General features: G+C 51.3%; 1 protein-coding gene across 3 annotated transcripts in view; it reads left to right on the plus strand.

Annotated features, from left to right (window-relative positions):
• Positions 1-27453, plus strand: part of Bap170 (Brahma associated protein 170kD) — an 81612-nt gene that overhangs the window by 11023 nt on the left and 43136 nt on the right. The window contains exon 1 of one of the 3 annotated variants that reach the window (XM_089561061.1): positions 3827-4038. The exons of the other annotated variants lie outside the window; for them this stretch is intronic. The gene's annotated coding sequence lies outside the window, so the exon portion shown is untranslated. Of the gene's footprint in view, positions 1-3826; positions 4039-27453 lie in introns of those variants that run through there. 3 annotated transcript variants of the gene reach the window in all.

Here is a 27453-nt window from a genome sequence, read left to right on the forward strand (position 1 = left end):
ATGGTGCGGTTCAGGTGTCCACCGAGATGAAGGAGAATCACTGCGCCATTTCCTTTCCTCAAAAAGCGTTCAAAGGGCAAGGCATCGCGCCGAACGGGTGGTGGCGTTCCGTGGACACCCTGGCAGCTTTACAACACGCTGTCGCGTTCCACTCCTAAAGGCGAAGCTTAAGCGTCATTAATTAGCAGTTAATTAGTATTCAGGCCCAAATCAGTAATTAACCATTAATTAGTGATTTGTCGTCACTTAGTAATTAGTACTCAATTACATGTGACGCCACCAGTGCCACAGAAGCAGTCAAAGTGGCGCGGAAAACGCTTTCGCCTCTACGCACTTTAGACAGTCAAAGTGACCCCTGAATTTTTTGTTTAAGTCCTTGATCCTTTGCTTCACCTTTGTGCACCGGTTGGAGCCGCACTTCATCATTTTTGTCGACCTGGTTACTGTACGATTCAACAGATTAGCCTGAAGCGGGTGCACTGGAAGAAGATTCTTTCGTGGCATATTTTGCATTGCCCAGCGTGCACAGTTTTGGAGTGACGAGTTCTGGTCATCTCTGTGGCCATTTTTAAGCAGTGTTTTGCATATCTGCTGAGTGTTTAGTGTTCTGGTGCTCAGCTGGCGGTTGTGTTGAGTGGCATCAGATGGCAGCACCATCTTTGATACTCACTTTTGCTTGTGTCAAGTTCAGCTACGAGACACATGCTCATGGCGTTCCTATGGATCTTTCCGTCGTTATAGAGGCATGTGGTGTTTGAACTGTTGGGTGCTGTGCCCAAGAGCTTTGTGCCTAAACTCCGTCCTGGTCGTGTATGCCTCCTGCAGTACTGTGTTGAACTTGAAAATGTGTGCAAGCCTTCACAAAGGTGAGGGGGATTGGCCGTGCCCGATCTGACAAACACAATTTCTACAGTAGTTGGGGCCTTTTCCCCTGTACCCACCTTGACGAGAAAAAACGCAAAGAATTCGCAGTAAACTGGGAAGATTAGATGCAGTTCATCTCCGAGCCTGAACTCAGGCTGCAGTCATTGTTGAGGCAGCGCCCAGTCATCTGAGAGCGCAGTCCGCTAGTAAATTGTTGCTTGTGTGCGGCGGGAGGGAAGGTGCGGAAAAAGGATTTCCTGAAAAGTGAAGGAAACATTACAGCGAGTGCGGTAAAAGGCATCCTCTCCGATTCATCCCGGACATCTCGCTTTGATGCGAACATAGCTGATGCTATAATCCTGGTGCAGTTTCTTCTAGGTATAAAGGGGTGCTCTTGTTCGGGTTCACATTGGGAGAAGGGAACCTGGTTAGTGGTTCTTGTTCTGATTGGTCGCATGAAGTCGCATGAAGTCGCAGGAGCCTCGGAAGAGTCCGAGAAGTGCACGGGCACGGAGCGCATAAGAGCAGCTGTAGAAATGTAGAAAGAAGGATTCGCTTGTGTTTGATGCTGTTTCAGAGGTTAAAAAGAAAAAAAAAAAAGTGGTTCCTCGCCTGTCAGTTGTTGGCTGGCAGCTTTCGGTGAAAATGAAACCGGCGGAACGGTCTTCGCATAATTTGCCTCGCACTGGTCCCAAAAAGCTTCCTAAACTTCGCCGCTCCGGGCGTAACGGGCGTTTTCGTGTTGCGCGTTACAAGGCCGCGGTGGCGCAACGGTAGCCAAGCGAGCGTCGCGTAGTCTAGTAGGACGAGCGCGCGGGCGTAACGGTTTCCCCTCCCTCCCCTTTTTTTAATTTTCGTTGCCTATTTGTACCTTCTCCCCTACCGCGGTTTCCCCTCCTCCTTCTCCATCCGCCGCCTCCTTCGTCGGTAGTTCGTTCACTTGTTCACCACCGCCACAACAGGGTCAAACCAGCCGACGGCTACTGACGGACCCCCCTTCACCTCTGAGTCAACGGGTTGCGTTGGCCGTTGCTCTTTCCCTCAACCTTTGGCGGTTTCCTTCTCGCTCTCTTTCATCGCGGCGTTCTATTCTCCTCTTCTCACTTCCGCCTGGCGAGCGTTTTTCTTTCTATCCCCCCCTCCCACGCTTCCTTCCTTGTCGGTCCTGCACCTCTTCTTTCACTTGTGCTTTCTCTCTTTCTCCTTTCTGCTACGGCAGGTGGATTTGTCGTTTTCCTTCGTTCTGTTCTCGCTCTCTCCATCTGGTTCGCATCGTTCCATCTCTTTCTCGATGCCTGTCTGCGCTACTTTCACGCTCGCTTTTTCTTTCATCCTTGGCTGTAGTAGTAGTGGTACCGTTACTCACTCTCTTACGCCTGTCTTTTTCTTGTAGTCGCTCGCTCTCTTTCATTTCAAACTGGAGGGGAGAGACGCGCGTTCCGCGGTCTTCTTTCTTTTTTTCTTCCTATCGCTTGTTCCTCTCTCTTCCGTCTCCGGGAGCGCACCGCGGCAGCCGACAACGACCTTTCTCGCGTCGTCTGTTTTTCCGCGCCCGCGCGGCAGCAGCATCGTCCGTCGGGAGGCGGCGTCCCTTGGGTTCCCATGGCGACGGACTTTCCGACGCTGGGAGAGGAGGAGGCACCGGGCTCTGCTCTTGCACCTGCCTTGCGAATAAGGCTAGTAGTGCCGGGGTCGCTTGTGTGTTGTGTCCGTCGTTTTCTTGGGTGTCGCTTTTCCGGTTGACGGCACATTTTCTCGACTTTTTTTTCTTTACCTTACCGTGGTTGTGCTAAAGAGGGCGCTGAAGCTCGGGCGGGGGGGGGGGGGGGGGGGGGTTGGTTGGTTGGTTGGTGGTGGTGGTGGTGGTGGCCTTACGGTGTGGTAAATTACGCAGTCCTCGGCAAATTTTTAGATGTTAATTTATATTGAGTATCGGTCATTTAAAGCGAGAGTACGTCCTAGTACCCTCGCTCAAAATCCTAGTAGTTCCTGAAGTCCTAGTATCGAGGAACACCTGAGATAACTGGCCGCCGCGGTGGCTCAGTGATGTGTATGGCACTCGGCTGCTGACCCGAAAGACGCGCGTTCGATCCCGGCCGTGGCGGCGGAATTTCGATGAAGGCGAAATTCTAGAGGCCCGTGTACTGTGCGATGTCTGTGCGCGTTAAATAACCCCAGGTGGTCGAAATTTCTGGAGCCCTCCACTACGGCGTCCCTCACAGCCTGAGTTGCATTGGCTCTTAAAACCCGCAAAAACCAAAACCTGAGATAACTGGACAACGAAGGGAATAATATTTGTTCTATAGACCGCCTACCACTTTGTAGTCTCCGCTCAATAACCCTGTCGTGGTCCGCTCGTGGAACAACGCTCCGGTAATGATAGAACGGCGTGAAATTTTCGCCGCGATGTCGTTTTGGGCGTTGGGTTTTTTAAAACGGTGTGTAAAACAGAAACAAAGCAAAAAAAAAAACGTTGCGCCGGTGTTCGCGCGCTAGCGAACTGGGTTCGTCGGGTCTTCTGACTGCAGGCATAAACAAAAGGGAAGTAGTTTAAGAAAAAAAAAAACGCGAGCGCGGCGTGTCGGAACACTTGTCTCGGCAGAGCCGCGTGCGAAAGAAATAATAAAAAAAGGCGCCGCGTCTAGCCCCGCGATTTCTTACTCACGAACACAGTCTCTCCGACGGTTATTCCGTGTTCGCTGTTTTTATCTTTGTCTTTTAACTGGTGACGGTCTCTCGGACGACACGTGTGCGCATGAAAGATAACCCCGCGCGTTTGCATATTTTGTGTGACGCGCTTTTATGGAGGAGTGGGCGGGGGGGGGAGGAGGGGGCGTATTCGCTGACGTCAGCCGCCGTGGTTTTCCGCACGTTCACGGCACGTCGAGATAGAGAGAGTGTGTGTGTGTGGGGGGGGGGGGGGGGGGGGGGGCTGATAGGTGGTAGCGGTTTGTTATCGCGCGCTTCCAAGACGACTGGATAAAGACGGAAACGGATAACTGCAGCTGGCGTCGAGTGGTGACCAGCCCGTCGCAAAGGATTGTGGTCGACGAGGAGCGGCTGGTGTTGTTCGTGCCCGGAGAGGCGCTTACGTGGAAGTTGCAGTGCTGTTAATTTCCACGGTGTTCTGTAGTGCGAAAGCGCTAGTTTACTAGCGAAGCTGGAAAACCCGAGGTATGTGTGAAGCCTGAACCTTTGACGGAGGGCCAACGGCGGATTTCTTGAGAAAAACTAAACATTCGCCTCGCGCGGAAGTTGCAAACATCGTTTCGCCACACTTTAAAAGAAAAGACAACCCAGATAAGGCCGTCTTTTTTTTTTCTTTTTCCGTAAGCCTCTCGAGGGTCTTCGCATTCGGTAAGCCGCGGCCCGCTCATGGGAGCTTCTCGAAACCACCTCTGGCCGTCGTTACCTCGCGAGAGAATATGGAAAGTCAGGGTCCGAAGTAGGTCATCGTCATCATCATCATCAGCTTGACTGCGCCCACTGCATGGCAAAGGCCTCTCCCTTGTCTCACCCCTAACCCTGTCCTTTGCGCTGTCAAAAGTTCGTGCTACGTAAAAACTACCTTCATTAAAAAAACGATGTAAATATTAGGATAGTACTTCTTTAAGATTGAAAGAAATCATAGAAGGGAAAAGGGAAACTATATTGAATCTAATGGCATCATGCCACCGCCCCATTTCTAAGAGGGACATCCCTAGCGGCAATGTACACTAAGTACAAAATATATATTGCGTCTCGCCGCGTTGGCTCAGTGGTTACGGCGCTCGGCTGCTGGCCCGAAATACGCGGGTTCGATTCCTGCCGCGGTGGTCGCATTTCGATGGAGGCGAAATTCTGCAGGCCCGGGTACTGTGCGATGTCAGTGCACGTTAAAGAACCCCAGGTGGTCGAAATTTCCGGAGCCCTCCACTACGGCATCTCCATAGCCTTAGTTAGTCGCTTTGAGACGTTAAGCCCCATAAACCGTTTCTAAGAAGGACATCCCTAGCGGCAATATACACTTGTCTATCTTTTCGTCAATCGCTCCCCCCCCCCCCCCTTTTCTTTAACTCTCCCTGTCCTTTCATTCCCGCTAGTCGAAGCTCAGGTGCTTCAGGTTTCTATGGCAGGTGCCGCGGCTAGCAACATCTTTCCCTTCCATTTTGTTTTTATTAATGAATAGCCACTAACAGCAACAAGGTCCCTAGCATCATCCGTCCATTCATTGGCGCGTGCTTGGCAGTTTCCGTTTCCTCCTCTGAGCTCCGGAGAGAGAGAGAGGCGGAATTGAGCCCGTGCGTGGCAGTAAAAAAGCGCGATTCGAAGTGGTCTCTCCGCCTCCGCTGCTACCGGTTGCGTTGCACGAGGAGTAGCAGTTATCGGCAATCGTGCCAGCAAGCGGCGTCGGCTCGCAACCGAGGCGGCTCCGAATCGGCGGCCTTGAGCGAAGAAAGCGCCTGGCCGTACTTCCTCGCCCGTCCGGCGTTTGCTCGCTCACATTAACGTCACCGCCTCTCCCACCCCCAGGTTTGTGGAAGAGCTCCGCTTCCTTTTGTTTGTTCTGTTTTTGATTTTTCGCAGTCGGCGTCGTGCGCTAGATGCCGGGTCGTTTTCGCCGCCTCTCAAGCTGCCTGCCCGGGACGGATAGGAATCTCTCTGCACGCTACCGCGTCGCCCAGCCGTGCGTTGCTCGCGCTCCGTAGCGCCTGCGTTAAAGGAGCGCGGGGGGGGGGGGGGGGGGGGGATAAGTCGGCCTGTATCGGTTGGCTACGGCCTTCTCTAACGACCGCTCTCAGCTGAAACGGAGCGTTTATAGGTAGGGGGGGGGGGGGGGGAGTACAGGTGTCGCCATCACCGGCCGATTTCGCTAGTAAATTGCGTGAGGCTACACCACGCAAGTTTCATGGCGGATCGCGGAGGCTGTGCTAAACCGCCATTCACTTGCAGAATCGGCGGCATAACGTGGATCCCGGAGGCTATGCTACACCGCAATTTATTTGCTGAGCTACGGAGTCGGGGTGACTGGTGTGACGGACAGGCTCCCAGATGAGGGAGAGGAGGAGTACGGGGAAAGCGAGGTGCCTGCCGACCTTTGGGAGTCGCTTTCGCCGCCGCAGAGCGAAGCACCCGTTCTGGCTGAGCGCAGCGCTTTCGCCTCTTTTCAAGGCCGCCGCCTGGGGCTCGAGGGGGAGCCTGCCCGTTCGTCGAGGAAACGGGCGCCCGCCCGCGCGTTGGCAAGTCGACGAACGCTGTGGGAAAGCGGACTGGACACGGCGGATGAGGAAGTGGTGTGTGTAGATTGAAAGATCGGCGAGTGTCTCCATGGGAGTATCGGTTAGAGGCGACATTACGGGCTCATATTTCCCCGGTGTGGTTTTAAGCATGAAATGCTTTTAGCCCCCGTTGTCGGCAGTGTGGTGACGTCACGCCGAGACCTAGAGCCATCATCCGGGCACTGAAATCCACTCATCCGGGCACTGAAATCCACTCATCCGGGCACTGAAATCCACTCATCCGGGCACTGAAATCCACTCATCCGGGCACTGAAATCCACTCATCCGGGCACTGAAATCCACTCATCCGGGCACTGAATTCCCGTCATCCGGGCACTGAATTCTCGTCATCCGGGCACTGAAATCCACTCATCCGGGCACTGAAATCCACTCATCCGGGCACTGAATTCCAGTCATCCGGGCTCTGAAACGAGAACATCCGGGCACCGTACGAGACTTAACGAGATTTAACGAGACTCTCTAAGCCCTCCTACGCGACCGGCATGCAAGCACCGGTTGGTCTCCAAACGAGACAAAAAATAACTGCTGCCAGTGCCTTCTCAATGTTTATCAAGATATCAGTGGAGCTGTGGGTTTGATAATGCACGGAATTATAATTTCCGATTTCTAATAAGGCGTGCAAAAAGCACATAAATGCCACGTTACACTTCGTTGTCATACGTGATCCGGGCGGGGGAGAAGCGCTGCGTTCAAAGGGCAAGGCATCGCGCCGAACGGGTGGTGGCGTTCCTCCCTTCCTTTACGGTGCGGTTCGGGTGTCCACCGAGATGGCAGAGAATTACTGCGCCATTTCCTTTCCTCAAAAAACCTTGCGTTCAAATGGCAAGGCATCGCGCTGAACGGGTGGTGGCGTTCCTCCCTTCCTGTACGGTGCGGTTCGGGTGTCCACCGAGATGACATTAGGCCCGTAAACATTTCATGCTTACTCTACTCTCGTTTACGGGAGAGGCAGAGATTTTTTAGTTGTTTCCAAAACGGCGAGAGGCAACATGTGTAGGTTTGCCTCCGGGAAGAGCGTCGCATCGTAATCGACACACCACGCAGGAAACGGAGACCGTATAGAACGCTTGGTTTTGGGAAGCGCAGATTTTCGAAATTGACGAAGGGGGGAGGTGAGAAGATTGGTGGATGAAGTCAAGGGAGGGGTGAATTTGGGGAGGAAAAGATAGTCAAATTGCACATTGTAAACGCGAAATAGAAGGAAAACGAAACTTTGAGATCACTGCGGCGACCCGCACTGAGCAGTGCGAAAGCGAAACATCCATATGGTAGTGCATTTTTAAGCATGAAATGCTTTTAGCCCCCGTTGTCGGCAGTGTGGTGACGTCACGCCGAGACCGAGAGCCATCATCCGGGCACTGAAATCCACTCATCCGGGCACTGAAATCCAGTCATCCGGGCACTGAAATCCAGTCATCCGGGCTCTGAAACGAGAACATCCGGGCACCGTACGAGACTTAACGAGATTTAACGAGACTCTCTAAGCCCTCCTACGCGACCGGCATGCAAGCGCCGGTTGGTCTCCAAACGAGACAAAAAATAACTGCTGCCAGTGCCTTCTCAATGTTTATCAAGATATCAGTGGAGCTGTGGGTTTGATAATGCACGGAATTATAATTTCCGATTTCTAATAACGGTGCAAAAAGCACATAAATGCCACGTTACACTTCGTTGTCATACATGATCCGGGGGAGAAGCGCTGCGTTCAAAGGGCAAGGCATCGCGCCGAACGGGTGGTGGCGTTCCTCCCTTCCTTTATGGTGCGGTTCGGGTGTCCACCGAGATGGCAGAGAATTACTGCGCCATTTCCTTTCCTCAAAAAACCTTGCGTTCAAATGGCAAGGCATTGCGCTGAACGGGTGGTGGCGTTCCTCCCTTCCTGTACGGTGCGGTTCGGGTGTCCACCGAGATGACATTAGGCCCGTAAACATTTCATGCTTACTCTACTCTCGTTTACGGGAGAGGCAGAGATTTTTTTTTTTAAGCATGAAATGCTTTTAGCCCCCGTTGTCGGCAGTGTGGTGACGTCACGCCGAGACCGAGAGCCATCATCCGGGCACTGAAATCCACTCATCCGGGCACTGAAATCCACTCATCCGGGCACTGAAATCCAGTCATCCGGGCACTGAAATCCAGTCATCCGGGCTCTGAAACGAGAACATCCGGGCACCGTACGAGACTTAACGAGATTTAACGAGACTCTCTAAGCCCTCCTACGCGACCGGCATGCAAGCGCCGGTTGGTCTCCAAACGAGACAAAAAATAACTGCTGCCAGTGCCTTCTCAATGTTTATCAAGATATCAGTGGAGCTGTGGGTTTGATAATGCACGGGAATTATAATTTCCGATTTCTAATAACGCGTGCAAAAAGCAAATAAATGCCACGTTACTCTTCGTTGTCATACGTGATCCGGGGGAGAAGCGCTGCGTTCAAAGGGCAAGGCATCGCGCCGAACGGGTGGTGGCGTTCCTCCCTTCCTTTACGGTGCGGTTCGGGTGTCCACCGAGATGGCAGAGAATTACTGCGCCATTTCCTTTCGTCAAAAAACCTTGCGTTCAAATGGCAAGGCATCGCGCTGAACGGGTGGTGGCGTTCCTCCCTTCCTGTACGGTGCGGTTCGGGTGTCCACCGAGATGACATAAGGCCAGTAAACATTTCATGCTTACTCTACTCTCGTTTACGGGAGAGGCAGAGATTTTTTTTTTTCACGTTTAGTTAACTGATTACACCTCATCAACAAAATTTTCCTGCGGCAACATTTTATCACCCGCTATCTGTCAGAATCACATTTTCAAACATTTATCTTCAGAGAACGACGTAATCGTGCGGACAGATTTGCGGACACTTTTCGCTGACGCGACAGAGCCATGTAATGCTCTCGCATTAAAACAAAGGTGAAATTATAGGCTAGGTGGCGTAAGCTGCCGCCCGATTCAAAGGGTAATATGCCAATGTCATCCATCCATCGTTGTGACACCCTCTTCATTCGAACGGGCGCTTTGATCGGGTTTAAACTTCCAAGTGTTTCTGAAGACTCGAATCCGGCTCATTTGTAACAAATTTTGGTCGCCTCCTAGTTCGAATGTTTCGGATAATAACTGGTTTTCGGTAAGAGAGATGGCGCAACAGTCGTGTATTCTCACGCTCGGTGAACACACCTGCCCGAACCGTGCCGTGAGGGGAAATGGAAGGGTTGAAGGCGGGAGCGAGAGCCACCGTGTACCGCCTACGATTTTGCGCCTCCACCGAAACGCGGCCTGGATTTCACGACCGCCTCCTCCTTTTCGCCGCGCGTGTTGCCTGCCCTGCGATTTCTCTGCACCGCGTGCTGCTTGCATTTAGTTTTGTTTGTAATTGAGAGAGAGGAGATTTCTTATCGCGTGCCGGCTCTGCGCGCAGCAGCCAAAGTGACCCCCCTCCCCCCACTGCCCTCCTGCTCCTCCTGTTAGTCGTTTTTATTTTAAGGCGAAGGCCTTTAATGGCTCACACTGTCGTCCGTTAGCAGAGGGTGTCACACCTTTGGCAGCGTTTAACTCGGGAACTAAAACAGACGGGAGAAAACGAATGGTTGCTTTAGACAGAGGAGGAAAAAATGAACCTAGAAGCCCAGTTTGATAACTGTAGATTGATTAGTTAATTAATTATAGTCAAAGATGTTGAAATTGCGTTCAAATAGCGGGGACGTCGACATAGCCACGGGAACGGTGTGACGTCACATCCACCGGAAGTCGTCACGGTACAGTGAAAATTGTCACAGAATGGTCGGAATAACGTCGGATTTGTGTCAAATTAGATGGAGAAATGTGTAATTAAGCGTAGTTAACACTTACGATCCCCGAAAGATGTAGTACAATTAGGGTATCGACATAGCCACGGGAACGGTGTGACGTCACATCCACCGGAAGTCGTCACCGCATAGTGTCCTCGGCTTTCGCCTGTCAAAGGCCGCGAAGGTGAGCTGCGCGTGCGAAGGGACGGGGGGGGGGACGGCCTGAACGTGCCTTGCGAGGAATTCCAAACGAGCGGGCGGGCGGTTCTCGCTCGCGCTACACTGTAGCGACCTCGCGTCGTCTTGGCCGCGCTAACCTTTTCTTCCGTAGATAGGCGGGGTCGTTTCTACCTTGTGGTATCAGAGTGAACGTTACAGTGTATGTACGCCACCGCGTCTTACTCCTAAGAGCCCAGCGTGACTGTACCTGTTTTGTAAAACATTACTGCGTGGCTGCTGGGAATGGGTGCGAGCATATACTCCGTCGCGCAATCGGTCTGGCCTCTTTCGGTTTAAAAAAAAAAAGGGGGGGGGGGGGGGGGTAGGCCATGGCTTACCCGTTCAGTTGTGCCGGTGTATTTGTTTATGCATAAAAAATTTGAATTGAAATGGGCAGTTTATAATCATAAAGATGTACAAACGCGGAGTGATTGGCTGCATTGAAAAAAGTCAGCGCATAGCCCGTTTTAGATCTGCTAACCATGCTCATGAACAGGGGCCAGACAAGCAGCGACTTGTCTTGGGACATGATTGGTTTAGGTGACTGGATCGAAATGCTTTGAGGCTGGCTACGAAACCAGCTAGCTGAGCCCCATTGTGCTTTTACATTAATGACGTCGTTGTACTGAAGCCTTTGTCAGAAATATGATCCCCTCTGGTAACCGCGGAGTGCTTTTCGGTATGGACGTCAGGAGTTTCAGTACAGTGGGAAGAAAATTTTAAAAATTCGATTTGCTCAGCGATAAGTGCGTCATTTGTCGGTGGACGGACACCAACATAGCCAGAAAGAACCATAGAATCGTTTAACGTAATGTGAGCAAAAATTAAATTCACTTCTATTCCCGGTGTTCACCCTTTAATGCGTGAGCCTCGGCTAAAGAGATCTGCTTGCGTAGAATATACATTCACGGCACTCAGTGCATTTTACCCACGTGATTGGCGTTGTTTAGGTTTAAATACCCTTGTAATTCACTCTGTTTGGAGAGGTTAAAAACTGTCGCTGAGGCTTTCTTGAATGTACAGGGTCGATCAAAAGTACCCAGGCCACAGGGTCTGCTTTAGAGTGCTATAGTTGGGCAGCTACGACACTCCTGGAGCCAAAAATCTCTGTAGAGGATAGTAGAAGTACCATTATCACCGCTGAGAACCTTGATGTCTTTGATGCTATCGTAAGTGGCAGGATACGCCGCTTGAAAGCAGACCCTGTGGCCTGGGAACTTTTGACCGACCTTGTACTTGTTTGTGTCCTGGACGGTTTGTGACGGTTGTGAAAGGTGACTCCGCTGTTCTGATTTGCGCGATTAGGAGTGACTGAAAACTGTAGTTGTGCGCGGTTGAATAATGCTGACCTTTCAGGTGTGGTCTTCACAAGAAATATGATGAAGAGATAAATTGATTGCGCGAAATGCGCACGACGAAACACTTTACGCTAAAGAAACAGGCGAAAGGTTTTACGGCGGGCAGCAGCTCTCATGGCTGGACTCAAGGAGCTATTGGATGCTGTGTGACAATCGGAGAGTATGAAACGGCCCTTGGTAATTCAGGCTAGAGGAGCGGTAAGGGCTGAAAGGGTGCTGAGGGGCCTACTCTCCAAGGCGCGGGGACAAAGTCCCGTCTTCATCCTGTCTAGCTTCCGCTGCATTGCCACAAAGAGTTGTACACAATCCTTTCCGTTGATGTTCCTGATTTTTCTCTGATCTTCGTTGCTAAACTTGGCTACCCACGGCAGTCGACTTGACCGATTCCGCGAAACTTCCTCCGCTGCCTTTTCGCGCGCGCTTCGTTTCGTCAGGGGCACGTCTTGCCTGTCGAGCACCGGGCAGCAGCATTGTTGCACTATCGACGAGCAAGGAGGGGAGGGTGTTTTGTTTTTGCCGTCTCTCCCCCCTTTTCCCCCTCGCAACGTGCACGCTACGGCGGCGTTCGTTGTGAAACTCGTCGGCTGGCAGAGAGGAGAACGGAATGACGACACAGATAGTGGGATGGAAGAGGAAGCAGAACGAAAGAAGAAAGAAGAGAAGACTGGCGACCACGGCGGGGGGTGTTGCGTCGCCCTCGTCGGCTTTTGTCGACGCGTGGTGGAGAGGAGGTTTGAGGGAGGGGAGTGCATCGCCATCGTCGCGGCGTTGGTCGCGTCTTTCTTTCTTTCCTCCTCCCCCGCTCTTCGTTCGTTTCTCCGGGCGAGAGAGAGAGAGGTGACCGACGAACCTCCTCTCCCCCGACCGCCGGCGAAGCTTGGGGGGGGAAGGGTCAGAGGTCGTTGACATATGCGGCTCAAGAGAGAGGGCGAACGGGCTCTGAGCTGGGGGAGAGAGGTCGTTCGCGACCGCGCTTGTGAGTCTAGGAGGCTTTGGCTGTCCGTTGTTCCCTTCCCCTCCAACCGGGGTCGCGTGCCTCGGCCTCCGTTCTGGAGGCGAAAAGAGCGGAGGGGAAAGTGGGGGAGGATGTACCGCACGTGTTTCTCTTCCGAAGAAAACACGCTGGCTAGCGCGATGGCGTTGCTTGTTTGTCCTTCTCGTTGCCGATTTTTGCGCGTTTGCGGCTCGCTTGGGCGGCTACTACGTAGTGCTCAACAGTCTAGTGCTGTACGCACGGTCGCGGTGACGTTGAGGGGGAACTGTGCTTGGATTGGGTTCGTTGGCTTTCTCTTCGGCGTGTTGCGACAACCCGACCGCCGCCACGGATGCGATACTCGTGGCTGTGAATTCTCCCGCGCTCTGTGCGGCTGTCGTTGTCGGCTGTTTCGCGCATGCAAGCGAGGTTTTTGCTTTTTGTCGGGGGGGGGGGGGGGGGGGGGGGAAGGGTGATTAGCGCGGCGATGTGTCCTGGTGGTTTTCAGCATCCAACCCGTAAGCGGTAGGAGCTGGCCACGGCGAGACGAGCCAGACTGTAGACCCTCTTGACTGCCATTTCTTTAACCCCTCTGATGCACGAATTCGGGAGGAATTTAAAAGGAAAAAAAAAAAATCATTGTCCACATTGTGCTAGCTGACATTTTTGGCTTGGTTTATGGGGTTTAACGTCCCAAAGCGACTCACGCTGTGAGGGACGCCGTAGTGAAGGGCTCCGGAAATTTCGACCACCTGGGGTTCTTTAATGTTCACTGACATCGCACAGTACACGGGCCTCTAGAATTTCGCCTCCGTCGAAATTCGACAGCCGGGGCCGGGGTCGAACCCGCGTCTTTCGGGTCAGCAGCCGAGCACCGTAACCACTGAGCCACCGCGGCGAGAAATTTTTAGTAGCGCCGGTAAAATTTTAGAAATCGGTATGTCGCCCATCAGCTACAGTTATGGCCTGAACCTGGTTTGTACAGCGTGTAGTACGAACTGTGTGGAAGCGCAAAAGGAGCCGGTGGACGAGTTTTTTATTAAGCATGAAATGCTTTTAGCTCCCGTTGTCGGCAGTGTGGTGACGTCACGCCGAGACCGAGAGCCATCATCCGGGCACTGAAATCCACTCATCCGGGCATTGAAATCCACTCATCCGGGCATTGAAATCCACTCATCCGGGCACTGAATTCCAGTCATCCGGGCACTGAATTCCTGTCATCCGGGCACTGAATTCCTGTCATCCGGGCACTGAATTCCAGTCATCCGGGCTCTGAAACGAGAACATCCGGGCACCGTACGAGACTTAACGAGAATTAACGAGACTCTGTAAGCCCTCCTACGCGACCGGCATGCAAGCGCCGGTTGGTCTCCAAAGGAGTCACAAAAATAACCGCTGCCAGTGCCTTCTCAATGTTTATCAAGATATCAGTGGAGCTGTGGGTTTGATAATGCACGGAATTATAATTTCCGATTTCTAATAACGCGTGCAAAAAGCACATAAATGCCACGTTACACTTCGTTGTCATACGTGATCCGGGGGAGAAGCGCTGCGTTCAAAGGGCAAGGCATCGCGCCGAACGGGTGGTGGCGTTCTTCTTTTCCTTTACGAAGCGGTTCGGGTGTCCACCGAGATGGCAGAGAATTACTGCGCCATTTCCTTTCCTCAAAAAAACCTTGCGTTCAAATGGCAAGGCATCGCGCTGAACGGGTGGTGGCGTTCCTCCCTTCCTGTACGGTGCGGTTCGGGTGTCCACCGAGATGACATAAGGCCCGTAAACATTTCATGCTTACTCTACTCTCGTTTACGGGAGAGGCAGAGATTTTTTTAGAGCGCAGCTCTTTGGCGTCCGTTCCTGGGTTTCGCGTCGTCGTCGGCCTCGTAACCAGCTCTGCCCCCAATGTCACGCTTTTCAATTGGTCGAAATGCTCGTGACGTCACAGTGCGCGAATTTCAAATGGGGCCAATTGTACTTTGGCTAGTAACCATGCAACCAATCAAAGGGATCGTATAGTGTTGCTGCAACTAAGTTGGACTGAGTTTAGTTAATTGCTTAATTAATCAATTAGCTTAATTAATATAGAGGAGAATGAAGAGGTCAGAAGAAAAGAAAAGAAAGACGCGCGCCGCAGCGACAACAGCGTCCGCGGAAGGAGACGCTGCTGAAAAAAACATAAGTACGAAGCCGCGTTCCCTCCACCACCACGCACTTCCCCACTCAGTAAGACGTTGCTCGTTTCATATACGTTGTGTCGAACATCCTAGACAGTTCCAACAATTGACAGGTTAATGACAGAACACGATGGATAGAAATACAAGAATATAAATATGAAATAGCCTAATTAACCTTTCTAGTTAGACCGCATAAATCAATAAAACCGAGAACGAAATTGGTCGAGTTGGGGAATCGAACCAGGGTCTCCGGAGTGCGATACGAGCACGCTAGCCACTCCGTAATGCCAGCTGAATGGTTTGGAATGAACAAAGGCGCGTCTAGCTAATACGGCGTCTTCGTTCACTCCCATCTTCCCCCTTTCCCTTACGGCGAGGTGCAGGTGTCCACCCAGATATGTGAGAGAGATACATTTCCTTTCCTCAAAAAATAAATTTACCGTCCAGCAAGGCGTACAGCCGAATTGGCGATGGCGTTCTGTGGACTCCCTGGCAGCGTTGCAAGACGCTGTCGCGTTCCACTCTTACAGGCGAAGCTTAACATGTTAACCACACATCAGTAACACACGCAGACAGCCAATGGACGCGTCATTCGCTGGCAGCACTTCATTCATCATTCACAACCACATTCTTAACGTACGCTCCCTTGCCGCACATGCCAAGGACGTACACCACGATCACATTCTGCGCCAATTCCTCTGTACTTTGCTTTGCTGAAACCTGGATGGATCCCGAAGAGCCTCTCGAAATCATAGATTTCCTATACTGCTGTGGTGCTCGCAGAGACCACAACAGAGCGGCGGGAGTCGCTATCTACTTGCGCACAGGTCTCTCTGCAATACCAGTCGAAATGTTTGGCACGTCACATGAAGTTGGCGAACTGTGCGCCGCAAAGTTGCCCAACGGCTTGCTGGTAGTAGCTGCCTACTTCGCCCCTACCGCACTCACGAAAGACGTCGTGCACTTCCTGCAACTCGCATTAACCGTCCATCGATCCACACCGATGTTAGTAGTGGGGGACTTTAATGTTGACACAAAGACAAACAGCAATTTCCTAACACTTATGCGGGAGAACATCCCGTTCCTCTCGCTCGTAACGCGTCCCACGGCTGTGACAACCTCGCGAGGCACTTGTATAGATCTCGTCTTTGAGAATCAAGCATTGGTGTACCAAGTCGAACATATATCAGTCTATTTCTCCGACCACAATGCTTCCTTCATGACTGTCAAGAACTGTTAGTGGAGTCTTTGTTAAAGGAATACGTGTGAAAAAAAAAAAAAATTCTGTGATAGCGCACACATGTGTTGCTCGATTTCTTTGCCTCAATCTATCGAAAAGGTGAAACAGCTTATTTGCTGCGCTCAAATTTCGCATTAGGAAGTAACGTAATAGTCGGTAATTTTTTTATCCAACAAGTTTCTTCCTGTTTCGCCCACAAGTGTCAGAGAAAATGGGGGACTAGACATCGCTGTGCGCTGGCCGTAGGTCGCACATTCTTTCGCACAGCTCGCCCGCAGTGGCGGGAAACATTTTGATCGTAATGCGCTGGCCGCCGAGGACGTGTCGGCCTCAGTTGGCGACACTTGGCAGTAGTAAAAGGTTGATAATTAATTTACACCCTCGTCAGCGAGCCACAGCGGCGGACGCGACCACGGGACAAGCACTGCTGTTCGGGCCTCTGGGTCAGTGTATTACTCCGCATTCCTCCCACTTTCTCCGGAAATCAGAGGTGCGCCTTGGCCCTTTCGTTTACGTAAACTGAGAACTTGTCTGCTCGGGAATGATATCGAAACTGCCGGCTTCCTACCTGTGGGGCGAAAAAGGGACCATGAAAACAAGGTGCTTGAAATCAGTACACCCCCCAACGCTGTTGCACCCCCCCCCCCCCCCCCTTTCCTCCTATTTCCTGTAGAAAAATAAAAAAAAAATTCTCGAAGTGGATTCCACAGTTGTGGTTTGTCCAGTCATTCAGACGTGCATCTCCTGTCTCGACTACACTTTTCTGCTTATGCCGCGTTCTTCGTTACCGCGTCTCTCCGCTTCCTTGACGTTTCCCCGTTGAAGGGTGCGCTGAAGAATGAAAAAAAAAAAAAAAAATTGGATGGGATGCTTAAGTTTCGACCTAAGGCCCCAAGCTACCGCTCACGACCGGTCATTGATTTATAACTGCCGCAGTGGCTCGGTGGTTATGGCGTTCGGCTGGTCACCCGAAAGACGCGGGTTCGATTCCGGAAGCGGCGGTCGTATTTCGATGGAGGCGAAATGCTAGAGGCCCTTGCACTGTGCGATGTCAGTTGCACGTTAAAAGAACCCCGGGTGGTCGAAATTTATCCGTAGCCTGCCACGACGGCGTCTCGTAGCAAACTGAGTCGATTTGGGACGTTAAACCCCAGAAACTAAGCTAATCTAATTTATATCTGCCACGGCGGTCAATTAGCTCACAATCCGGTGGGCAGGTTGTGATGGCGTCGCAATATCATGTGACCTATAGTCGGATTCAGCTTAAGTCTGCAGTAGAAGCCCCGCCCACATTCAGGACCGCCGCACAGAATTCCTCCACGACGGAAAAGCAGTCCGTTATTAAAACTTGTCTTGTTACTTAGACAAGCAGATAATCGCAAGAAAAAAACAATTATAAGCTCTAGAATTTTGATACCTGATTTGTTTAATGTAGTCAGAGATTAAAAAGTTGGTTTAATTTACTATTGTGATTAGCCAGCGCAGTAATACAGCATTCCGCGGACCGTGGCTCAGTGTTATCAACTTCTGTTTTTTTTTTTTTCAGTTGTATCTTTCTATTTTCTGTACAACGGGAACAAATAGGCGAGTAGAATTTCCCCGTGTGTGCAGTTACTCCCAGGTCATTGAATAGCCCCCTGTGGGTCAGAAACGTGGGGGCTAAAAAGAGGTAACTTAAATTGATGTCAACGCAGTGTGCTACGGAAAGCGAAATGACAGCCTTTTTTAAAGTTACAGGAAGAGAACAGAGCGCGGGACAGGGAACAAACGCGATTGATTGTAAAACATTTTGTTCACCGGAAAGAGCTTGGCAAGAGGTCGCGTTAAGTGGTCGAGAGTACGCAGCCCTCGACGACTTTGTCAGCCCACACCACCGCCAAAACTTGCGTTCTGGGGTCAGAGCTAGCCAGCACGGTCTCCCACCACTCGAGAGAAGGAGCGGTAACTAGATCACCCGGAGGTGGCTCTATTTTGCAGTCCCACAGGATGTGATCGTAGGTGGCTCGTTGGCCACAGTGTTTACAGTTTGGGTTGTAAAGATATGGATAAATGTGCGCGAGGAGTGATGGGGTGCGTATCGATCTCGTCTGCAGACGACGCCACGTTAATGACTCCTTAGTCGAAATCAAGAAGAAGCGGGCTTGGACAGGGCATGTAATGCAAAGGCAGGGTAACCGATGGTCGTCAAGGGTAACGGATAGGGTTCCGAGGAATGGCAAGCGTAGCGGATGACGGCAGGGGGGCTAGGTTCCTGTGGCGGATGAGATCGCGAAGTTTGTGGATGAGTTGGCCACTGCTGGAGCTGGACGCAGTTGGGTTGGTGCTGCTGCTGATGATGACGACGACGACGACTTGCTACGAGCAGGGCCAACCGTTGCCGGCGGGTTACACAGCGACCGAGCGAAGCGGAAACGTGGCTGTCGCCTCTTCACGGCTTCGTAGCCGACCAACGTTGCCGACGCTCTCCCCCGTCCACCCCTTCCTCACTCTTGTCCGTATCATTGTGGTTGCCTGGGCGACGGGTTGGCGCGTCTTCTGGGGGAGGAGGGTTGCGGATATGCCGGCTTTGGTGGAGAGGAGGAGGGGGTGTGTTGCCTCCCCTCCCCCCGTGTGCGTGGCGGCGTGCGTACGTACGCACGTCCGGCTCTGAAGTGAAGCGGGGGAGAAGGAGCAGTTGTTGCGCAATGGCGATGATGACGCCGCCAACTTCCGGGAAACTCGGCTGCCGCGGGGAATGAGTAAAGGAGGGAGTGAGGGGCGGGGCGTTTTTCGCCCTTTCTCTCCGGACTTTCCCCTTCTCTCTCTCGCGCTTCCTCCTTTTTCACGGTCAGCTTTGTTGGTATTGCGTCGGCATCTGTCTCCGCCGTTGACCGGATTTTTATTGTTTCGTTTTTGCTCCTTCATCGTTTGGCGGTGTCCGGTAGTGTCCGGCAGTTGCTGGTTTCTGCCTACGCTTTCGCTCAGTTGTGACGTCGCCGGTTTGGTGTGTGTACCACCGCAGCTCGCTCGGTTCTGGCCTCGTTAGACGAACCCTTTCGGACGTCGTGTATTTATCGGGGGCAGAAAATGTTTCCAGGGGCTGTATTCTGCAAGGTTTAGTTTATGGGGTTTAACGTCACAAAGCGACCCAGGCTATGAGGGACGCCGTAGTGGAGGGCTCCGGAAATTTCGACCACCTGGGCTTCTTTAACGTGCACTGACATCGCACAGTACACGGGCCTCTGGAATTTCGCCTCCGTCGAAATTCGACCGCCGCGGCCAGTGTAAGGGTGGTCCGTCTGTCCATTTCGTTTGGCGTGACGTCAGCGTTAGTCGAAAGAGGAAGCGGCCAATCTCAGATGTCACAACATAGCGGGCCCTGACGTCGACGGTGGCAAAGGAGCTCGCCGAAAGATTAAAAAAGATACAAGAACCCTAACATAGAAGTTGTAATATTTTTGAGTATACATTTAATATATTTGCAGAAGCACATTAACTGGATTGAAGCAGATTCTGAATTCATGGAAGCCCTAGTGCGAGCCATTAAATTCTATTTTTAGCTCTTAACCATGCATTTGAGCCTTTCTGCTAAGTTCATAACAAAGTAAAAACCTCCTACATCAAATTAATGCATCTGCTTCTCTATGATTCTCTAGAGCAGGGCACCTCTGGGAACTGTAGAATTAAGATTTTGGAACAAAAGCCTGCATATAAAAGTATTTGGCTGAAACTTTTGTTTTTCAGCAAGCCTCTACCGCGCTTTAACAAGGTAGAAACAGTGTAATGCGCAGCCTAACAAATCTCTCAGCCGTACAATTGCTCTTGAAAATGTCAGCCTGTCGCTTTTGGCGCAGGACTCCTTCTCCATAACCACAGAATGATCGATTCGCATGATGGTTTGTTGGGGTTTAACATCCCAAAATGACTCAGGCTATGAGGGACGCCGTAGTGAAGGGCTCCGGAATAATTTCTACCACCTGGGGTTCTTTAACGTGCACTGACGTCGTACAGTACACGGGCCTGTAGAGTTTCGCCTCCATCGAAATTCGACCGCCGCGGCCGGGATCGAACCCGCGTCTTTCGGGTCAGCGGCCCAGCGCCATAACCACTGAGCCACCGCGGCGGCAAGTGAAATTAAGGTAATAATAATAGTAATAATACTTTATTGCGCCAAATATTTTAAAAAATGTGGGGTTTTATGTGGGGTTTTATGTGCTGCAAATCAGATAAGTGTGCTCATACAGCAGTCTACAGGTGAGAGTCACGAAATCAAGTCTAGCGGCTGGCAGGCTACGACGCAGGCGCTGGCTATGGGATTTACGCCAGTGCAAGCGATAAGAGCTGGGTCTGCTTATCGCTATCGTGAACCGCCGCAAGGGAGACGTACAGCTGGCGGAAACGGCACAGCCAGCTGCTACGTCGCTGCCCTGTCGCCTTTGAGGCGGCAGCACACCGGGCTGAACGACCGGTTCGTTCCTACGCCGAACGTTTGGGGGCGCTGCAATAGCGGCGCGCAAGTCACGTGGTATATTAAGGCGAAAGCCTTTAATCCCTCATCGTTGTCGACAAAAGGTTGTCAGCAGAGGTGTCACGCTTTTTTCTAGTCAGATCAGAAAAAAACATCTTAGTGCACGATGGGATTCGAACCACCATCCTTCCGTTCCGCAGCTGACCGTGCTAATGGCTTTAGCTAAGCTACTTCCTGCCAACGCATATGTAGTTCTCTTTGTCTAGGATGCTGGAGAGTGCTTGCAGAAAGGCGTCGGATGGGACGGATGCCTCCCAAACGCCCTCCAGTGTCTCCAGCATTTAAGATTCACAAATAACTGCGTACTTAATTCACATCTTAACCACACATCAGCGACACAAGCAGCAACACCGCGCTCAAGCCTTTTGCCTCACCGCACTTTAGGTCAACAAAGTGCCCCCCCCCCCCCCCCCCCTGATTTTTTTCTTGTATTTCGCGGGAATCTGCAGTGAGAGAAAAAAAAAAAGCTAATACGTACGTAATAGATGGAAATTTAGAAACTGTTCTGTCGAACGTTTTGTGGACCATTCTGTAAAACTTTCTCATTGGAATTTTTCGCCTATCTTCGTTGATGGTGAACTTGGTTAATTGATCTCTACAAATTGTGCAATGAGCACAATACAAAAAATATTGTGACTGGCTCCGTACACAGCAACATGCATTTGGTCGCGTCGTCCTAGGGTGCCGCGGCATATTTTTAAACCCTGACCAAAACTCTTCACCGGTCAGAGCGACGTTATTTTGGAGAGGTTTTCCGACAATGCATCCTGTGTCGCCCGAAAGTTTTGCTCGGCTTGTGCCGTTTAATAAACAGTTCCTTAGTTCTTCTTACACATTGGCGTTCCTCGGTTAGTTTTAATTAGTACTTTATGGACGACAGCCCGTATTGCGATAATGTGTTTTAAGCCTTAATGTCGAAATTCGACGGAGGCGGAATACTAAGAACCCCTATAAACTAAAAAACCAATGATCATTAACAGCTCATGCTTGGCGCTTAGATAGCCCGCGTGGCCTCTGCGCCATTCATCCCCTGCTACTACTACTACTACTACTACTACTACTACTACTACTACTACTACTACTACTACTACTACTACTAGCCAAAGCTTCTGAGACATCGGGGCATTTTGTTGCTATGCCACTGCTATGCTTCTATTTCGACAAAACCTGGGGTTTTCTGCGCTTCTATTTCGACCACCTGGGGTACTTTCACATGCACTGATATTGCACAGTACACGGGCCTCTGGAATTTCTCCTCCAAAGAAATTCCAGCCGCCGCGGCCGGGATCGAACGCTCGTCTTTCGGGTCAGCAGCCGAGCTCCATAACCACTGAGGCTTTTCTCTCTAAAAAGGAATGAGTACCGACTAAGGGCCGCTTCACGTGCTGCGACTAGAACGAAAATATTCGGCCTGGTCGGTGACGCCGCAGTGCGATTTTTCGCTCAGTGCTTTCACATGCAACGCAAGGTTGCTCGATGTTCGCATGGGCAACCCACGATTAAACGCGACAGAAACGCTGCGCGGAATGTGTTGACGGATGTTATGACCAGCGTGTTTTTAGACGCAAGGCCATATTTCGTATGTTTTGATTAGAATAAACAGTTTGTTTACGCCGCGGCAACAGCTCCCCACGTGACCCGACGTCGCAGGCCGTCTCGGCGCTCCCCATTGGTCAGTCGCAGAGCGACTGCGACGCTGCGACTGAATTCCAACCGGACGGAACTCGGTCGCAGGCCGTCTGCGGCTAGACCGACGGCTCTCCCCAGTCGCAGACCGACAGAATTCGCACTGTTGCAGGCGAAAATCGCATGCATGTGAAACGACCCTGACGTGCTCTGTTGTGGAGTCGTGTAGTTGAGTCGCAGGGGTGGCCCGCAGAGCGTATACTACGAGTGGTGGCTTTTTGGCCGGTTCGTCGCGCGTGCGCGCTTGGGTCTCACGGCTGCGTTGCCGTCCAGGAGCCTCTCTCTTCTACAGATCTGTGATCGCGACGGTTTGTGATGGGCTTCCATTGTTTCGGCCTGCGCACGCGATACCGAGCCGCCGCCGTGCACGCACTTCGTTGGTGGAGAAACGTGACTCTGCGTGTCGTCGTCATCTCGACTCCGTTCGCTGTCATTACCGGGGCCTGTACCGCCGATTTGGTCCTACGCCTGCTGCTGCGGCCACTCTTTTCACTCCCAACTCACCCCCCCCCCCCCCCCCCCCTCTTTTTCCTTGTGACTCCGCTGTCGCACCCTGCCACCCTTTCCTTTCTGCTTTTGTTACTCCGAAGGACGATAGGTCGTTCCTTCTCCGCATGGTGTTTGAGTCGAACCTCGTTATAACGAAACGGTCTATAACGAAGTAATGTATATAACGAAAGAACGACGATTCCCCTTGGAAGCTCGGTCAACAAGCGCTGTACTGTGTATATACAGTCTGGACCGATTTATTTTCTTCTTTGTTTCAGCTATAGTTGGATACAACTCAAGAACGAAGCGGCAAATGCCCCTCTGACGGTGAAAAAGTTAATTATTAAAAGTTAATTAACCAGCTTACTATTGAAGACGATTCGCCGATTTTCTGGTGTCCGCCTAAACTGGTAGTGCTATGCTAAAAAAAGCCAGATTTTTCCCTCAGAAAACTCATTTCTCAGAATTACTTAGTCTTTCCCGAAACACCTGGTGTATTGACATTGTCGAATCTATTGTGCTTCCATCACGAGAGCAACGTCTTGAAAACGTTGACTTCTGTACTTGGCTTGGCCGGTAACTGGCCGAAAAGGCAGCGGAATCTCAGCTGCCGCCCCGCGATTCGGGTTTGTGAGTCCCATAGGCAGCATTTTGTCGCAACGCTGTAAGGAAAACTTTCGTTGTGTGTTAAGTTCGCGAGCATCTGGAGGGCAGTTTTTGAAGGCTTGCATGCTTCGAAGAAGGAAAAAACCCTATTGATTCTGGGTAGCCGAGGCCACGTTCCTAGCCAATTACCGGGCCACGAAATACGCACACTCCCTTGCAATCCCTTTACCGTCGGAACGACCTAAGCGCCGGTTTTTCCCGCTGTGTAACTGGTATGAAGCTCTAGTAGTAGTAGTAGTAGGTGTAGCAGTAGTAGTAGTATTAGTAGTAGTAGTAGTAGTAGTAGTATTAGTAGTAGTAGTAGTAATAGTAGTAAACGCTGTTACGGGCGCACATAAGCCAACGCAGACCGCTTGGCTTAACCCCCTTTCCCCCTCAGCCGCTGTTTCCGCCTTCTTTATGTTTCCTCCTCTCTCACCGCTGTCTGCGGACGCATGGTGGTGCCGAGGGGGAGGGGTGGCGGGACTTTGTGGAGAGAGGGCAGACAGCGGGGGAGGGGGAAAGGGAGGGACTGGCTTGCCGCGTTGCTTTCCATTCATGTTGCGTTGGCGGCGCCTTCTCTCCCTCATCCTCTCCCCCCCCCCTCTTTGCGGCGCGCTGCCGGTGTGGAAGAAAGGTGCGTCCGCGGCGACGAACGACCTTGGTCAAGGTTCTTCCGGGTCTGTGGCGCCGTGCGTTGCGTCGTGTGTGTTTCTTTGGCACCACCCCCCTCCCTCCCACCCGGAGGGAGAGGGGGAAAGCAGAAAACCAGGGCGGCCCCCGAAGGCTTCTTCTTCTCTGCGATTCTTCTTTCGGGCGCCTTGCGACCAACTTCGCGCCTGGCGGCGCCCGCGGGGGTGTTTCCCCCGGTGACGTCATTTTCATTGGCGGCCGCGGGTGACGCCACCCGGGGTGCTCTAGTCATCGGCGACCTCCGTGTGTTGCGTTGCCGTTTTCTTTCTTTTTTTGTTCGCAGGATGAACTTTCCATCAACTGCCAAGCTTCCGCGAAAGATGTGGTCGTTGTTTGGCGGCGTTTGGGCGGGTGCTGATGAGTAGTTACTCCTGCTTTTGTGTGTACATTTTTGAGAGCCGGTGCAGGTATGGAACGGTCTAGCTTAGCTTTACCGAAAACTACCTCCACTGTAAGCGTATAGTTTTAGTTTCTGTCACCCTGTGGTGGAAAACTGTCAGTGCAATGCGTCGGTCCGGTTTCTTCGCAAAATGACGTCTTCCCGTTTTTTTTTTCCTGGTATTTCGGGTGCTATTCGCCCGATGCCGTTGTTCTCCATCGCCTTTTTTTTCCCTGGTATTTCGGGTGTTATTCGCCCGATGCCGTCGTTCTCCCATCGCTGGTTCGCCTGGGAAGGGCGAGGGTCGTATACGGAATTGGTCGTTGTCTTTAAAAAAAAAAAAAAAAACGTGGTGTCTACACTTTTTGCTCGTTGTCTACTTCGGTTGTGAGGAGGTTTTTGTGCTGTCCGTTTGCTCACAGTGAGTACAAGCTTCGGATAGTTTCTGTCGGCTAGCTTTTGGACCGGTGGTTGATAGAGGCATCCGTTGTTGTGTCCGACTTCGGAAAGCTCTGTCGTTGATTGCCTGAAGCTGTGTCGCGTAGCTAACTTCGTGCGAGGGTGACTGTAGCAGTTGAAGAATTAAAAAAAAAAAGGAAATACGGGGGGGGGGGGGATCTTTAGTTTTTTTTTTGTCAGTGGAGGGCTTATTCCCGTCACCTCCTCCTGCCTAGGCGGGTGGGTGACGATGAGCGCTGGTCGTATTTGTTGTGTGCGCACGGTAAGAAGGCAATAGGAGCGTTTTCGCGGCCCTAATAGCTTCGCAGATTCGGCCCTTCTGGATCGATGAACTTGATCGTTGGGGAATTCCACGTCCTATCGTCGTCGTCTGGCGGGGCCCGGGGGAAATCCGTTGACGGTGGTTTCGTTTTTGTCAGGTGGCGCTCAACACTCTTGTGGCAACTTGTCGCGGGTGTGCTAACGGTCCCTGTTAATGGTTTGGTACCTTGCTGGTCTGGGATGCCGGGTGGTGTTCGCGATTCTGGTAAGGCCGGAACAAGCGCGTCAAAGATGGCATCTCAAGCACAGGTGCCTTGAAAGGACACTTGAGGAGAGGCAACTGCGTTCATTTTTTTTTTATTCTTTGTGAAATTCAATGTTTTCTTGAGGGGGTGGGGGGGGGGGGGGGTGCGCTCTGTTGAATTTAGTTCGGCAGCAGGATACGCGTTCATTGCTTAGTTGCGTACCCGGAGAGATGAATATGTATATAGTTTTGTTTTTCACAAGACAACCGATTCAAACTAGTGAGGTTGATGACACTGTTCGGGACTCCGTGATCGCTGGCCCAACTGCATGGCAGTGTGGTATAGCCACAGAGATGCAGGCCGACTTAAGTTTTGTGATGAGTGTCCGCGGCGTTTTATTTTTGTTTTTTTTTTCGGACTCGCTGCCGCTTGGTTGCTCGTTTGATGTCGTTTAACTCCGCAATCGTGTGAATAACGCCGGGAAATGTGCTGAAAAAATGATTCTTCCCAAATGCATATATAAGCCCATTCAACGGCAAATGGTTCTAGAATACCGTTTTTTTTTTAAATACATATTCGGACGAAGCTGCAGAATTTGAAGTTATAAAGCCATAATAAACCAGAGCCGAGCCAGTATAGGTCTGGAGTGTCAAAGAAGTTTCGGTAATTGTAAAATTAAGGTATCTATGGCGTTTTGATTAAGTCTTTAAATTGAAACTTGAATCGTTTTTTTTTTTTTCTCCACGACAAATGCGTTTTCCTGCTGTCGAACAAACCTCGGCACAGCCACGAGGAACGACAGAGTTGATTCTAATAACAGTACCTGTATGGAGTCGTCTTCAGTCCCGAGCAGCGCGAGTAATTGGCCCAGTATTGGAAATGGTTGGTTTCACCGGCCTTCGCCAATGCACTTCCAATATAAGGGCAAATGCAGAACTTTTTTGAGAATTCCTCAATATTCAAGGATTCAAATCTACATAGGCTGTAGGTAAAGCGTGCCGAGTGTTTTTGCGCCAGCATTTAAGATAGTCACGTAATCGAGGATTGAATTTTGCGCTTCTCCTCAATGCACCGAAGGAGTGCAGGGAAATTCATCATGACGTCACGGAAGGTATGGTTTAAATTACCGCTGTCGTCAGCCACACCCTGCCCTGATACGCTGCCAAACAACTCTCGGCAGGGTTCGCCTTCGGTGGCGTTGGTTTTAGTTTTCCTTCAAAGCAGGCGTTTGTGCGTTGGAAATATACCAATACCTTCGATGACGTCATCATGCCCCCCCCCCCCCCCCCCACTTGGCGTTGTGCGCTGCGGAGAAGCTTGAAGGGGCGTCCGGATTTTAATCGGCGATTACTTCACTGTTTAAAGTGCTAGCCCAAAAAGACTTCGCATACTTTACCTGCAGATTTCTCACATTCGACCCTCTTAAGCTTGTGGTGGTGTTGTCCCTTTTAGTATAATATCATCCCCCTTCACATGGGCCTGACCTCGGCTCCCTCGACCGTCTCTTGTAGCATCACTCGCTCTGCACACCCAGTCGGCAAGCAGTGGATCGGAATGGGGACACGCCTCGCGCGGACGGTTAATCGACACACGAAGCGCCGATACGTCGAGCGTCAAGCCTCTTTCCGACTGCGCCGATTGCCCGGATTAAAAAAAAAAAGAGAAAATAGAAAAAAGAAACGTGCAAAATGGGCACGATATATATTAATTTGGTATATATATCAATATATATATCAATATATGGCAATTTGGTGTCTAATACCCCAACTGTCGGCACGTCGGGAGAAGGAATTTAGGGCACTTTGGCGTCTGTGGTGACGTCGGGATCGCGAACGACTCCGTGATCACTCGCGGAGCGAATGGCGATGCAGTCCAGCCTCCGGGATCGGCGGTGGAAAAAAAAAAGGGAACCTGTCTTGCCGTTGCCGCAGTTAGGCGCATTTTTGTTGCTTTCTTTTCTTGCTTTGCATTTTCCGCATCTCGCATGAAATATCCGTTTTCAGTGCGAAAAGTCTGCGGTAAGTAGAGCTGTCGATGCAGACTTAGGTTTATCCGCAGTGTCACTCAAAAAAAAAAAAATGAACAGAGATCGGTCATCATGTGTTCCGCTGACCTAGTTGGTATACTCGCTGTTCGCGGGAAGTCTTTGTTTTATGGGGGTTTAACGTCCCAATGCGACTCACGCTATGAGGGACGCCGTAGTGAAGGGCTCCG

This window comes from Amblyomma mixtum, chromosome 9 (genome assembly GCF_055824585.1).
Source record: "Amblyomma mixtum isolate Tamu chromosome 9, ASM5582458v1, whole genome shotgun sequence".
NCBI lineage: Eukaryota > Metazoa > Arthropoda > Arachnida > Ixodida > Ixodidae > Amblyomma > Amblyomma mixtum.